Genomic DNA, 15628 nt, shown 5'->3' with positions numbered 1-15628 from the left:
ATTGTGTGGCAGGCAGTGACCCGAGAGTGGGCGAGGGGTCATTGCCCGAGCTTCTGCCAGTACTGCACTAATTGGCTGCTTGGAGTGGCGTGAGAGTGCCACAGAGTAATAAGTGTGAGTTGCCCAGGGGGAGTGTGAGTTGCCCGGGGGAATGTGAGTTGCCCAGGGGGAGTGTGAGTTGCCCAGTGGGAGTGTGAGTTGTCCAGGGCGGTGAGGTGAGTGTGAGTTGCCCAGGGGGAGTGTGAGTTGCCCGGGGGAGTGTGAGTTGCCCAGGGGGAGTGCGAGTTGTCCAGGGTGGTGAGGTGAGTGTGAGTTGCCCAGGGGGAGTGTGAGTTGTCCAGGGTGGTGAGGTGAGTGTGAGTTGCCCAGGGGGAATGTGGGTTGCCCAGGGGGAGTGTGAGTTGTCCAGGGCGGTGAGGTGAGTGTGAGTTACCCAGGGGGAGTGTGAGTTGTCCAGGGCGGTGAGGTGAGTGTGAGTTGCCCAGGGGGAATGTGGGTTGCCCAGGGGGAGTGTGAGTTGTCCAGGGCGGTGAGGTGAGTGTGAGTTGCCCAGGGGGAGTGTGAGTTGCCCGGGGGAGTGTGAGTTGCCCAGGGGGAGTGTGAGTTGTCCAGGGCGGTGAGGTGAGTGTGAGTTGCCCAGGGGGAGTGTGAGTTGTCCAGGGTGGTGAGGTGAGTGTGAGTTGCCCAGGGGGAATGTGAGTTGCCCAGGGGGAGTGTGAGTTGTCCAGGGCGGTGAGGTGAGTGTGAGTTGCCCAGGGGGAGTGTGAGTTGTCCAGGGCGGTGAGGTGAGTGTGAGTTGCCCAGGGGGAATGTGGGTTGCCCAGGGGGAGTGTGAGTTGTCCAGGGCGGTGAGGTGAGTGTGAGTTGCCCAGGGGGAGTGTGAGTTGCCCAGGGGGAGTGTGAGTTGCCCAGGGCGGTGAGGTGAGTGTGAGTTGCCCAGGGGGAGTGTGAGTTGCCCGGGGGAGTGTGAGTTGCCCAGGGGGAGTGTGAGTTGCCCAGGGGGAGTGTGAGTTGCCCAGGGGGAGTGTGAGTTGCCCAGGGGGAATGTGGGTTGCCCAGGGGGAGTGTGAGTTGCCTGGGGGAGTGTGAGTTGCCCAGGGGGAGTGTGAGTTGTCCAGGTCGGTGAGGTGAGTGTGAGTTGCCCAGGGGGAGTGTGAGTTGCCCAGGGGGAGTGTGAGTTGTCCAGGGCGGTGAGGTGAGTGTGAGTTGCCCAGGGGGAGTGTGAGTTTCCCAGGGCGGTGAGGTGAGTGTGAGTTGTCCAGGACGGTGGGGCAAGTGTGTCATCATCACAACAACAAATTGTATTTATATACATCATCATCATAATCATAGGCAGTCCTTCGAAATCGAGGAAGACTTGCTTCCACTCCAAAAGTGAGTTCTCCGGTGACTGAACAGTCCAATACGGGAATTACAGTCTCTGTCACAGGTGGAACAGAGAGTTGTTGAAGGAACAGGTGAGTGGGGAATCTGGTTTGCCGCACGCTCCTTCCGCTGTCTGCGCTTGCTTTCTGCATGCTCTCAGCGATGAGATTTGAGGTGCTCAGCGTCCTCCTGGATGCTCTTCCTCCACTTAGGGCAGTCTTTGGCCAGGGACATCCAGGTGTCGATGGGGATGTTGCATTTTATCAAGGAGGCTTTGAGGGTGTCCTTGAAACATTTCCTCTGCCAACCTGGGGCTCACTTGCCGTGTAGGAATTCCGAGTAGAGCGCTTGCTTTGGGAGTCTTGTGTCAGGCATGCTACCAATGTGGCTCGCCCAATGGAGCTGGTCAAGTGTGGTCAGTGCTTCGATGCTGGGGATGTTGGCTTGATCTAGAACACTGACGTTGGTGCGTCTGTCCTCCCAGGGGATTTGTAGGATCTTGTGGAGACATCGTTGGTGGTATTTCTCCAGCAATTTGACGTGTCTACTGTATATGGTCCACATCTCTGAGCGGGTACAGGAGGGCGGGTATCACTACAACTCTGTAGACCATAAGCTTGGTGCCAGATTTGAGAGCCTGGTCTTCAAACACTCACTTCCTCAGCAACATCAACAACAACTTGTATTTATATAGCGCCTTTAATGTAGTAAAACGTCCCAAGGCACATTTTATTTATTCGTTCCTATGATGTGTGCATTGCTGGTAAGCCCAGCCTTTATTGCCCTTGAGAAGGTGGTGGTGAGCCGCCTTCCTGAACCGCTGCAGTCTGTGTGTGAAGGTGCTCCCACAGTGCTGTTAGGGAAGGAGTTCCAGGATTGTGACCCAGCGACGATGAAGGAACGGACGATATATTTCCAAGTTAGGATGGTGTGTGACCGGGAGGAGAATTTGGACCTTTTACAAACCCTCGACACTCTCGCCTATCGTGGGCTCTACCCACACATTTATTTCATTTATGTCCAGAGGGAACGATCTGATAAACACCCCCCAATGAGCTGCAGCATTAACATGGCTGGTCTCAATAGAAGCTGTTTGCACTAAAGGTGCCCTTTCCTGATCTGTGGTTCCAGCCGAGCGACTGCACATTAGGATGTGAGCACACGACGCACTATTTAGGTTCATGGTTGGAAATTCACACACCCCCACACATCCGAAATTCCAAAACCACTCAACAGGCAAAGCTCCCTGTGTGATGGGCACGATAAACCCTGCCCTGTGCTTACTAATGGTGAGGCCACACATCACCAGCAACTCAACTCAACCTAGCTATCTGGTCCCTTTTTGAAGAATGAATTATCGTTGGATGAATTGTTTTTGCTGGGAGTTAATTGTTCAATTTTCTCCTGTTCCGCTCTATATAAACAGAAAGTAATGTTGAGACACGAGCTGTCCCATACCAGGTGACAGTATATGTAAGGTAGTCTTGGATAGTGCGAGATTTATTCTCCTGCTAAATGAATATCGACTATGCACACATTATGGCTGTGATAAATGTGTAATTGGAGCATTCCCATCAGAGTTATCAGTTCTTCAGTGTGCAATAAAACAGTCAGCACAGCTGCTGAAGACAGCTTTATGCACCTGTGGAGTTGTGATTCTCGGAAGAGCTGGGATCCATTAGCATCGCAGCACTCTGTCAAATTCCATCCCATTCCTCCAAACAAGTGCGAAGGACTGCAGATGGAAAATATTTTTTTAAATTAAAAGTTTTTATAACTGTTTCAAGGAATGGATTTAAAGTTATGGAATGCATTTGAAAACTATGTGTTAGGTCCTCAGTCACTCATACTAACTTTGGGAAAGAGAAAGATATTTTTAAAGAAAAAGAGCATAATAACATAGAGCTTTATCGACAATTCAAATAGATTAGTGCAAGTAACTGGGCAGTAAATACACACGCACACACAGTCACACACGCACACATGCACACTCCCACACACGCACTCCCACACACACACTCACTCACCCTCTCACACACACACATCCTCTCACACGCACTCACAGATGACGCCGACATTCCCCTGCTCGAACTGCCCAGCGCTACTTTCGGCAGGCGGGAGCGGAGTGCGGGCGGCCGATGCACATCAGTGACTCCCGCCACCCAGAGGCCGGATTGGTGCGGGCGGTGGGCGGCTGCTCTGTCCTGAATGGTGAATGTGAAGATCCTGTAAAAAAGCTAAGTGAAGTTTATTTAAAATATTTATTTACAGGGACTGACCAGGACAGGGCCCCTGAGGGTTGCCAGATGGGTTTTTTTTGTTGATGATGATTTTTATTTTTAGTTCTTCGACCCACCGTGAGTCCGACTCCCCCCCGCCCCGGCAGCCCTGGGGTGGGAGGCGCCTCTGCCCCGGAGAGTGCGGCCTCCCGCCCGCTGCCGCCAGACTGGCGCCGTAAGTCGTTCTTTTGCCGTCAGCCGACCCTCGAGGGACCTGGGCGGCACGTGGGCGGCGGGCAAGAGCCTTGACCATGTTGGGGCCCACAGAGACACGCACATGGTCCAGAAGCGGGGGAGCCCGGCTTCAGTCTGAGTGCGGCTCACATTTACTTTGTGTTATTCAGGGGATCGCAGGCTCTGCTTTTGCCCCAGGATTGTGCACCCCTCCCTTCCCCACCCTTCCCTCTCCACTCCCCCCTCCTTCCCCTCCCCACTCCCCCCTCTCTTCCCCACTCTCCCCTCCCCATTCCCCCCCCCCTCCCCATTCCCCCCTCGCCACTCCCCCCTCCCCTCCCTTCCCCCCTCCCCCTCCCCTCCCCACTCTCCCCCTCCACCCTACTCCCCACTCCCCTCCCCAATCCCCCCTCCCCTCCCCACTCCCCCTTCCCTCCCCAATCCCCTCTCCTCTCCTCACTCCTCCCTCCCCTCCCCCTCCCCCCACTGCCCCTCCCCTCCCACTCCCCCTCCCCTTCCCGTCCCACTTCTCCCTTCCCTCCCCACTCCCCCTCCCCTCGCTACACCCCTCCCCACTCCCACTCCTCCCCCCTCCCCTCCTCCCACTCCCCCCCACTCCCCCTCATCCCCTCCCCCCTCCCCTCCCCATTCGCCCTCCCCATTCCCCCTCCTCTCCCCACTCTCCCATCCCCACTTCTCCCTCCCCTCTCCACTCCCTCCTCTCCTCCCCACTCCCCCTCCCCTTCCCATTCCACCCTCATGACTCCCCCCTCCCCACTATCCCCTCCCCTCCCCTCCACACTCCCCCCCCTCTCCACTCCCCCCTCCCCTCTGCACTCTCCCCTCCCCTCGTCACTACCCCTCCCCTCCCCTCCCCACTCTCCCCCTCCCCCCATTCTCCCACCCCCTCCCCTCCCCACTCCCCTCCCCAATCCTCCTCCCCTCCCCACTCTCCCCCACCCCCGCCTCCCCCACTCCCCCTCCCCCTAACACCCACTCCCTACCCCCATTCCCCCACTCCATCCTTTCCCCATTCCTCCCTCCCCTCCCCACTCCCCCTTCCCTCCCCAATCCCCTCTCCTCTCCCCAATCCCCCCTCCCCCCACTGCCCCTCCCCTCCCCACTACACCTCCCCTTCCCTCCCCACTCCTCCCTCCCTTCCCCACTCCTCCCTCCCCTCCCCACTCCTCCTCCTCCCCATCCCCCTCCCCCTCCACTCCCCCACTCCCCCCTCATCCCCTCACCCCTCATCTCCCCCCTTCATCCCCTTCCTCTCTCCCTCACCCCCTCAACCCCTCCCCCCTCATCTCCCCCCTTCATCCCCTTCCTCTCTCCCTCACCCCCTCAACCCCTCCCCCTTGCCCCCTCGTCCCCTCCCCCTCACCCCCATCGTCCCCTCCCCCTTGCCCCCTCGTCCCCTCCCCCTCACCCCCATCGTCCCCTTCCCCTCGCGCCCCCTCGTCCCCTCCCCCTCGTTCCCTCCCCCTCACCCCTCTCATCCCCTCCCCTTGCCCCACCCCCCTCCATCCCTCCCCCTCGCCCCCTCATCCACACCCCACCCTCCCCCGGCCCGCTCCTCCCTCATCCACCCACCCCCAGGCCCGCTGCTTCCTCCCTCCCCCCCTAGGCCCCTTCCTCCCTACTCCCCTCCCCTCCACCCCCCCAGGCCCACTCTCCCCACAAACCCGTTCCCCCCCAGGCCCGCACCCCCAGACCAACTTAGCAGCCAGATTAGACTGCACTGCCCAATATTGTTCTGACCGGCTGAGCTGACAGACTCTGCCAGTCCCATCTCCTTCCACGAGGCGCTATATAAATGCAAATTGTTGTTGTTATTGAACAAATAGAAGTTGCTAATGATTGTGTTGAATGGTTTAGAAGGTGCCCTGATGGGAACTCCTGCTCCAACGAACAGTGAGAATCTGCTGTTACTAATACATTTGGTACGTGCTCTGCGACAGCAGGTTATCCACCAGACCTTTATAAAAAATGCAAAAATATCTTAGAGAACTTACATGAAAAATAAGCTATTGAATGCTTGATACAGATAATTGGTTACGTTGTCGAGTTACAGACTGACCTGTTGTTGGGTTTCTAGAACTCTCTGGCACTTTCTGTTTCCAAGAATTTGTCAATGGAAATAATGCCAACAACACGAAAGTGGGAAGGTGCCAAAGAAAAGAGTAACGTTATGTTGGCAGACGCAGTATCCATAGACTTGGAGATTTATTGAATGACGTTCCTCCCATCCACTCAGCCCAGTGCCTTTTTGTTGTTGGTGAGAGAAGTGGATGCTGAGAATGGAACCAACACTCCCAGGGTAGGTACAGCACGGGGTTAGATACAGAGTAAAGCTCCCTCTACACTGTCCCAACAAACACTCCCAGGGCAGGTACAGCACGGGGTTAGGTACAGAGTAAAGCTCCCTCTACACTGTCCCAACAAACACTCCCAGGGCAGGTACAGCACGGGTTAGATACAGAGTAAAGCTCCCTCTACACTGTCCCATCAAACACTCCCAGGGCAGGTACAGCACGGGGTTAGATACAGAGTAAAGCTCCCTCTACACTGTCCCAACAAACCCTCCCAGGGCAGGTACAGCACAAGGTTAGATAAAGAGTAAAGCTCCCTCTACACTGTCCCAACAAACACTCCCAGGGCAGGTACAGCACGGGGTTAGATACAGAGTAAAGCTCCCTCTACACTGTCCCATCAAACGTTCCCAGGGCAGGTACAGCACGGGGTTAGATACAGAGTAAAGTTCCCTCTACACTGTCCCTTCAAACACTCCAAAGGCAGGTACAGCACGGGTTAGAGACAGAGTAAAGCCCTCTTTACACTGGGGGTATCAAATTCAGTTGATATGGTGGGACTGATCCAGTATCCTGACGTGAGCCACATTCTTGAAAAGTTATTATAATAGAAATAGGTAAAGGTAGGAATTATTGGATGAACAAAGACCAAGGTCCATCTTGTTTTTCTTTTCCCATCCTGGGAGTCAATTCTACAATGATAATGGGGTTGTTGACCAATCACAGCGGACAATCTCTATCAATGAGTCTACAATAGACGCAGACACGAGGCGAGGAAAACCCAAACTGAGGGAGAAATTTGGGAACCACATGTCCAAAGTCATCTGTTCCCCTTGAGCTCGCCGCACTCCCCACACGGCACGCCTCACATTACTCATATACTGGAGAACAAAATGATATTGTCTGAGATAAATCTCTCTAATTTCCAATTGAATGATTCTGCACTAACTGCTTCTGCCATGTCCCTAGGGAGCCTGTTCCACAGATTGACCACTCACTCACTAAAATATTGTTTCCACAGATTAGTGGTAAATTTATCCCCTTCAAGTGCAGGGCATGTGCTGTGGTTCTGTTCTGGACACGGTGAGACAATTTATCACAATCGACATTACCCAGTCCCTTTAGAATCCTAAAATCAGCAATCATATCACCTCTCAACCTTCTCTTTCCCAGGGAGAACATGCCCAGTTTATACAATTGCTCCTCACAGTCCAATCCCCACATGCCCTCAATCACTGTTTGCTCTCTCTGTATCCTTTCACTATCTGTAATATCCTTTCTGTGCTGTACCCAGTATTCCAAGTGCGGTCACACCGAGGATTTATAAAGCGGCATCATTACATCACTATTTCAGCTCAATGTTGGCCCTTTAATACATCCCAACATAGTTGTATAATTGGCAACATATCCCAGCACAGAGGATAGCTGTCGACTTCAGGATGGTAGACAGAATGGTGAAATGGGCAGAAGCATGGCAGATGGAGTTCAATGCGGAGATGTGTGAAGTGATGCACTTCAGGAGGACTAGTATGGAAAGACAGTAAACTATAAATAGCACGATTTTGAAAAGTGTAGATGAGCAGAGACCTTGGTGGCAGGCCAAGTTGATAGGTGGCTAAAACAAGCAATAAAAACAGAAAATGCTGGAAATACTTAGCAGGTCAGGCAGCACCTATGGAGAGAGAAACAGAGTTAACGTTTTGGGTCGATGACCCTTCGTCAGAACGGGACAAAGTTAGATATGTGAAAACAGAGAACGCTGGAAATCTCAGCAGGTCAGGCAGCATCTGTGGAGAGAAAAACAGAGTTAACGTTTCAGGTCTGTGACCCTTCGTCAACATTCTCTGTTTTTATTTCAGATTATAGCATCCGCGGTATTTTGCTAAAGTTAGAGATGTAACAGGTTTTTAAGCAAGTGTCGGGGCAGGGAACGGGTGGAGGGGGGTAAAGAACAAAAGGGAAGGTCCGTGATAGGGTGGAAGGCAGGAGAGATTCCGAGACAAAAGGGATGATGGTGCAAGGCGAAAGGAGAGGTAATGGGACAAGTGAAGAAACAAAAGATGAGTCTAGATAGGGTGTGAATGCAGACGGCAGGATCACCAGCAGCTGCCGATGGAAAGAGAGAAAAACACTGAAAAAATAAAACAAAAATAGGTGCAGAGGTTAATGTTTGAAATTGTTGAACTCGATGTCGAGTCCAGAAGGCTGTAGAGTGCTGAACCGAAAGCTGAGGTGCTGTTCCTCGAGCTTACGTTGAGTTTCATTGGGACAGTGTAAGAGGTCGAGGACGGAGAGGTCAAAGTGGGAGTGGAGCGGGGAATTAAAGTGACAGGCGACCGGAAGCTCAGGGTCACACTTACGGACTGAACAGAGATGTTCTGCAAAGCGGTCACCCAATCTGCACAGAATGGACTTAAAGAGTGGTTTATTTGGGAATTTGGAGAAGAGGGGAAAGGAGTTGCAGCTTTTTGGCCACACTATTTGTAGTGCTTTGTCTTACAGGTCGATATTTAATTTCATTACCCATTACTTAATCCAGATCAATTACCTAATTACCAGTTACTAATTATCAATTACCAGTCAAGGACCTAAACTGTAACCTGAATTACCCAAACTTAATTCAGTTAATTAAATAGAAAAGGTGATACAGGGCTGGCAGTGTAGGTGGTGTGCCACAACTGCAGCATGTGGGAGTTTTTGGAGAGCATTGTGACCCCGGACAACTACGTTTGCAGTAAGTGCCTGCATCTTGAGGACCTTCAGCTCAGAGTTGTTGAGCTGGAGTATGAGGTGCAGACATTACAGGGCATCAGGGCGGGGGAGAATTACCTGGACACTTTGATCCAGGAGGCAGTCACACCCCTTAGGTTAGGTAGTGGTACAGGTCTGGTTAGTGATCAGGGACAGGAGGATGTGACTGCAACTCAGACAGGTAAGGGGACCCCAGGCGCAGTGCTGGAAGAGTCTCAGCCTTTGCCCTTGTCCAACAGTTATGAGTTTCTTTCTGCCTGTGTGGATGAAGGAAAAGCCTGCAGGGTGAATGAGCAGGCTGACCATGGCACCATGGTGCAGGAGGCCATTCAAGTGGGGGGAGTGAAAGGGAATTTAGTTGTGGTAGGGGACAATATAGTCAGAGAGATAGATACTATTCTCTGCAGCCGAGACCAGGAGTATTGAAGGTTGTGTTGCCTGCCCAATGCCAGGGTTAAAAACATCTCCTCGCGGCTGGAGGAGAACTTAGAGTGGGAAGGGGAGGATCCAGTTGTCATGGTCCACGCAGGAACCAACGACATAGGCAGGACTAGGAATGAGGTTATGCTGTAAGAATTTGAGGAGTTGGTGTCCAAATTAAAAAGCAGAACCTCAAAGATAATAATTTCTGGATTGCTACCTGAGCCACACGCCCTTTGGTATAGGGATAAGCAAATGAGAAGGTTAAATGCATGGCTCAAAGAGTGGTGTGGGAGGCAGGGTTTTGCTTCATGGGGCACTGGCACCAGGAAAGAGGGAGCTGTTCTGTTGGGACAGGCACCACTTGAACCAGGCTGGAACCGGTGTGCTAGCGAATCGAATAACTATCGCAGTAGACAGAGCTTTGAACTAATGAAGGAGGTTCAGGAAAGCGTAAATTTAAAAGCAGCACAAGAAATGTCAAGGCTCAAGAGCGGAGCAGAGTTTGGGGTAAAAATAAGCAGTGTGTCAGAAAAGGACAGAGAGTAACAAAGGTAATTGTGCATTACTGACTAAGGTGACATCAGGGAAAAATAGACAAAGGTCAGAGCTAAAGACACTATATCTGAATGCACGAAGCATTTAAAACAAAATAGATGAATTAATAGCGCAGATAGAAATTAATGATGGGGCCTGAAATTCATCGATACACCGCTCGCTTACCGCCAAAAAATCAAAGTTTCATCCAAGAACAGGTACATACCGCTGACATACCACTCGGCGCAAGATTCATGAGTGATATCATGCTGGGCGGTATGCACACCACCCGCCCATGTCGAACCACACCCATACCGCCCAAAAGTGCAGGTTTTATGACATACCACCCACATACCGCCAGAACTGCACACCGTCCGGGAGAAGGTGCTTTTCAGTGGATCTTGGTGCGGTATGGACATACAGCTGACAGGTATAATTGTTTCACAGAAGTGTGGCTTGTTTGCTATTACACAGATGTTTATAGTTCTCCACAGTTTGATGTATTTTTAAATGGATTAGTTTTCGAGTATTTTCTAGTGTTAGCCAATAATGCAGTTTGAATAGCAATGACCACTGAGTCTGGATATTGTGTGTGTGTTCACTAGTTTTCTAAAAGCCTTATTTACTCCTTTATTAATGAACTATAATAAAAATGTTATCAGTCTCTCTCATCCCCAGTCTCACTCATCCCTCCAGTCTCACTCATCCCCCAAATTTCTCTCACCCCCAATCTCACTCATCCCCCCCAATCTCTCTCACCTCCCAGTCTCACTCACCCCCCCACCCCCGCAGTCTCACTCACCCCCCGTCTCACTCAACACCCCCCCCAGTCTCACTCACCCCCCAGTCTCACTCACGCCCCCCCCCCCACCCCCAGTCTCACTCACCCCGTGGTCTCACTCACCCCCCAGTTTTACTCATCCCCAGTCTCACTCACCCCCAGTCACACTCACCCCCCCCCACCCCCAGTCTCACTCATACTCCGGTCTCACTCACCCCCCAGTCTCATTCACCACCGCCACCCCCAGTCTCACTCACCCCCCAGTCTCACTCACACTCCGGTCTCACTCACCCCCCAGTCTCATTCACCACCCCCACCCCCAGTCTCACTCACCCCGTGATCTCACACACCCCCCAATCTCACTCACCCCCAGTCACACTCACCCCCCTCCCCCACCCCCAGTCTCACTCACCCTCCGGTCTCACTCACCCCCCCGGTCTCACTCACACCCCAGTCTCATTCACCCCCCCCACCCCCAGTCTCACTCACCCCCCATTCTCACTCACCCCCCAGGTTTACTCAGTCCCCAGTCTCACTCACCCCCCAGTCTCGCTCACCCCCCAGTCTCACTCACCCCCCCAGTCTCACTCACCCCCCAGTCTCACTCAGCCCACCTGTCTCTCTCATCCGCCCCAGTCTCACTCACCCCCCAGTCTCACTTACCCCCCCAGTCTCACTCACCCCCCCAGTCTCACTCAGCCCACCTGTCTCTCTCATCCGCCCCAGTCTCACTCATCCCCTCCAGTCTCACTCACCCCCCAGTCTCACTCACCCCCACCAGTCTCACTCACCCTCCAGTCTCACTCACTCCCTAGTCTCACTCACCCCCCCAGTCTCACTCACTCCCCAGTCTCACTCACCCCACCAGTCTCACTCACCCCCAGTCTCACTCACCCCGCCAGTCTCACTCACCCCACCAGTCTCACTCATCCCCACCAGTCTTACTCACCAGCCACAGTCTCACTCACCGCCCTAGTCTCACCTCCAGTCTCACTCAGCACCCTCAGTCTCACTCAGCCCACCTGTCTCTCTCATCCACCCCAGTCTCACTCAACCCCCCCAGTCTCACTCACCCCCCAGTCTCACTCACCCCCCCAGTCTCACTCACCCTCCAGTCTCAATCACCTCCCAGTCTCTCTCACCCCCAGTCTCACTCACCCCCCAGTCTCACTCAGCCCACCTGATTCTCTCATCCGCCCCAATCTCACTCACCCCACCAATCTCACTCACCCCCCAGTCTTACTCACCCTCCAGTTTCACTAACTCCCCAGTCTCACTCACACCCCAGTCTCTCTCATCCCCAGTCTCATTCACCCCCCCAGTCTCACTTAGCCCACCTATCTCTCTCATTTGCCCTAGTCTCACTCACCCCCCAGTCTCACTCACACCCCAGTCTCACTCACCACCCAGTCTCACTCACCCTCCAGTCTCACTCACCACCCCCAGTCTCACTCACCACCCCCAGTCTCACTCACCCCCCAGTCTCACTCACCCCCAGTCTCATTCACCCCCCCCACCCGCAGTCTCACTCACCCCCCAGTCTCACTCAGCCCACCTGTCTCTCTCAACCGCCCCAGTCTCACTCACCCCCCAGTCTCACTCACTCCCCAGTCTCACTCACCCCCCAGTCTCACTCACTCCCCAGTCTCACTCACCCCCCCAGTTTCTCTCATCCCCAGTCTCATTCACCTCCCCAGTCTCACTCAGCCCACCTGTCTCTCTCATCCGCCCCAATCTCACTCACCCCACCAATCTCACTCACCCCCCAGTCTTACTCACCCTCCAGTTTCACTAACTCCCCAGTCTCACTCACACCCCAGTCTCTCTCATCCCCAGTCTCATTCACCCCCCCAGTCTCACTTAGCCCACCTATCTCTCTCATCTGCCCTAGTCTCACTCACCCCCCAGTCTCACTCACTCCCCCCAGTCTCACTCACACCCCAGTCTCACTCACCCCCCAGTCTCACTCACCCTCCAGCCTCACTCACCACCCCCAGTCTCACTCACCACCCCCAGTCTCACTCACCCCCAGTCTCATTCAACCCCCCACCCGCAGTCTCACTCACCCCCCCAGTCTCACTCACCCCCCAGTCTCACTCACCCTCCAGTCTCACTCACTCCCCAGTCTCACTCACCCCCCCAGTTTCTCTCATCCCCAGTCTCATTCACCTCCCCAGTCTCACTCAGCCCACCTGTCTCTCTCATCCGCCCCAGTCTCACTCACCCCCCCAGTCACACTCACCCCCCAGTCTCACTCACCCCCCAGTCTCACTCACCCCCCAGTCTCACTCACCACCCCCAGTCTCACTCACCCCCCACCCCCGAGTCTCACTCACCCCCCAGTCTCACTCACCCCCAAATCTCACTCAACCCCCCAAACTCACTCACCCCCCAGTCTCACTCAACCCCCGAGTCTCATTCAACTGCCCTCCAGTCTCACTCATCCCCCGCAGTCTCACTCACCCCCCCAGTCTCACTCACCACCCCCAGTCTGACTCACTCCCCAGTCTGACATACCCCCCCAGTCTCACTCACCCCCCCAGTCTCACTCACCCCCCCAGTCTCACTCAACCCCCAGTCTCACTCATCCCCCAGTCTCACTCACCACCCCCAGTCTCACTCACCCCCCAGTCTCACTCACCCCCAGACTCACTCACCACCCCCAGTCTCACTCACCTCCCCCAGTCTCACTCACTCCCCCAGTCCCACTCACCCACAAATCTCACTCAAACCCCCAATCTCACTCACCCCCCAGTCTCACTCAACCCCCCAGTCACATTCAATTGCCCTCCAGTCTCACTCACCCCCCCCAGTCTCACTCACCCCCCCCAGTCTCACTCACGCCCCAGTCTCGCTCCTCACTCACCCCCCAGTCTCACACGCCCCCCAGTCTCACTCACCCCCCCAGTCTCACTCACCCCCACCAGTCTCACTCACTCCCCAGTCTCACTCACCCTCAGTCTCATTCACCCCCCCCACCCCCAGTCTCACTCACCCCCCAGTCTCACTCAGCCCACCTGTCTCTCTCATCCGCCCCAGTCTCACTCACCCCCCAACTCGCTCACCCCCCCAGTCTCACTCACCCTCCAGTCTCACTCACTCCCCAGTCTCACTCACCCCCCCAGTCTCTCTCATCCCCAGTCTCATTCATCCCCCAGTCTCACTCAGCCCACCTGTCTCTCTCATCTGCCCCAGTCTCACTCACCCCCCCAGACTCTCTCACCCCCAGTCTCACTCACCCCCCCAGTCTCACTCAGCTCACCTGACTCTCTCATCCGCCCCAATCTCACTCACCCCACCAGTCTCACTCACCCCCCCAGTCTTACTCACCCTCCAGTTTCACTAACTCCCCAGTCACACTCACACCGCAGTCTCTCTCATCCCCAGTCTCATTCACCCCACCAGTCTCACTCAGCCCACCTATCTCTCTCATCTGCCCTAGTCTCACTCACCCCCCAGTCTCACTCACCCCCCCAGTCTCACTCACACCCCAGTCTCACTCAACCCTCAGTCTCACTCACCCCACAGTCTCACTCACCCCCCAGTCTCACTCACCCCCCCAGTCTCACTCACCCTCCAGTCTCACTCACCCCCCCCAGTCTCACTCACCCCCAGTCTCATTCACCCCCCCCACCCCCCAGTCTCACTCACCCCCCAGTCTCACTCAGCCCACATGTCTCTCTCATCTGCCCCAGTCTCACTCACCCCCCAACTCACTCACCCCCCCAGTCTCACTCACCCTCCAGTCTCACTCACTCCCCAGTCTCACTCACCCCTCCAGTCTCTCTCATCCCCAGTCTCATTCACCCCCCCAGTCTCACTCAGCCCACCTGTCTCTCTCAACCGCCCCAGTCTCACTCATCCCCCCAGTCTCACTCACCCTCCAGTCTCACTCACCCCCCCAGTCTCACTCAACCCCAGTCTCAATCAGCCCACCTGTCTCTCTCATCCGCCCCAGTCTCACTCACCCCCCAGTCTCACTCACCCCCCCAATCTCACTGACTCCCCCAGTCTCACTCAACCCACCTGTCTCTCTCATCCGCCACAGACTCACTCATCCCCTCCAGTCTCACTCACCCTCCAGTCTCACTCACTCCCCAGTCTCACTCACCCCCCCAGTCTCACTCACCCCCCAGTCTCACTCACCCCACCAGTCTCACTCACCCCAAGTCTCACTCACCCCGCCAGGCTCACTCACCACCCCCAGTCTCACTCATCCCCCCCAGTCTCACTCACCTCCAGTCTCACTCACCAACCCCAGTCTCACTCACCCCCCAGTCTCACTCACCCCCAGTCTCACTCACCCCCAGTCTCACTCACCCCGCCATTCTCACTCACCCCACCAGTCTCACTCATCCCCACCAGTCTCACTCACCACCCCCAGTCTCACTCACCCCCCCAGTCTCACCTCCAGTCTCACTCACCACCCCCAGTCTCACTCAGCCCCCCAGTCTCACTCAGCCCACCTGTCTCTCTCATCCGCCCCAGTCTCACTCACCCCCCCAGTCTCACTCACCCCCCAGTCTCACTCACCCCCCCAGTCTCACTCACCCTCCAGTCTCACTCACCCCTCCAGTCTCTCTCACCCCCAGTCTCACTCACCCCCGCAGTCTCACTCAGCCCACCTGACTCTCTCATCCGCCCCAATCTCACTCACCCCACCAGTCTCACTCACCCCCCCCAGTCTTACTCACCCTCCAGTTTCACTAACTCCCCAGTCTCACTCACACCCCAGTCTCTCTCATCCCCAGTCTCATTCACCCCCCTAGTCTCACTCAGCCCACCTATCTCTCTCATCTGCCCGAGTCTCACTCACCCCCCAGTCTCACTCACCCCCCCCAGTCTCACTCACCCCCCCCAGTCTCACTCATCCCCATCAGTCTCACTCACCACCCCCAGTCTCACTCACCCCCCCCAGTCTCACCTCCAGTCTCACTCACCACACCCAGTCTCACTCACCCCCCCAGTCTCACTCAGCCCACCTGTCTCTCTCAACCGCTCCAGTCTCA

This window comes from Pristiophorus japonicus, chromosome 20, assembly GCF_044704955.1.
Source record: "Pristiophorus japonicus isolate sPriJap1 chromosome 20, sPriJap1.hap1, whole genome shotgun sequence".
NCBI classification, from domain to species: Eukaryota; Metazoa; Chordata; class Chondrichthyes; family Pristiophoridae; genus Pristiophorus; species Pristiophorus japonicus.
The sequence above is the reverse complement of the archived record's forward strand: the minus strand, read 5'-3'. Positions refer to the sequence as shown.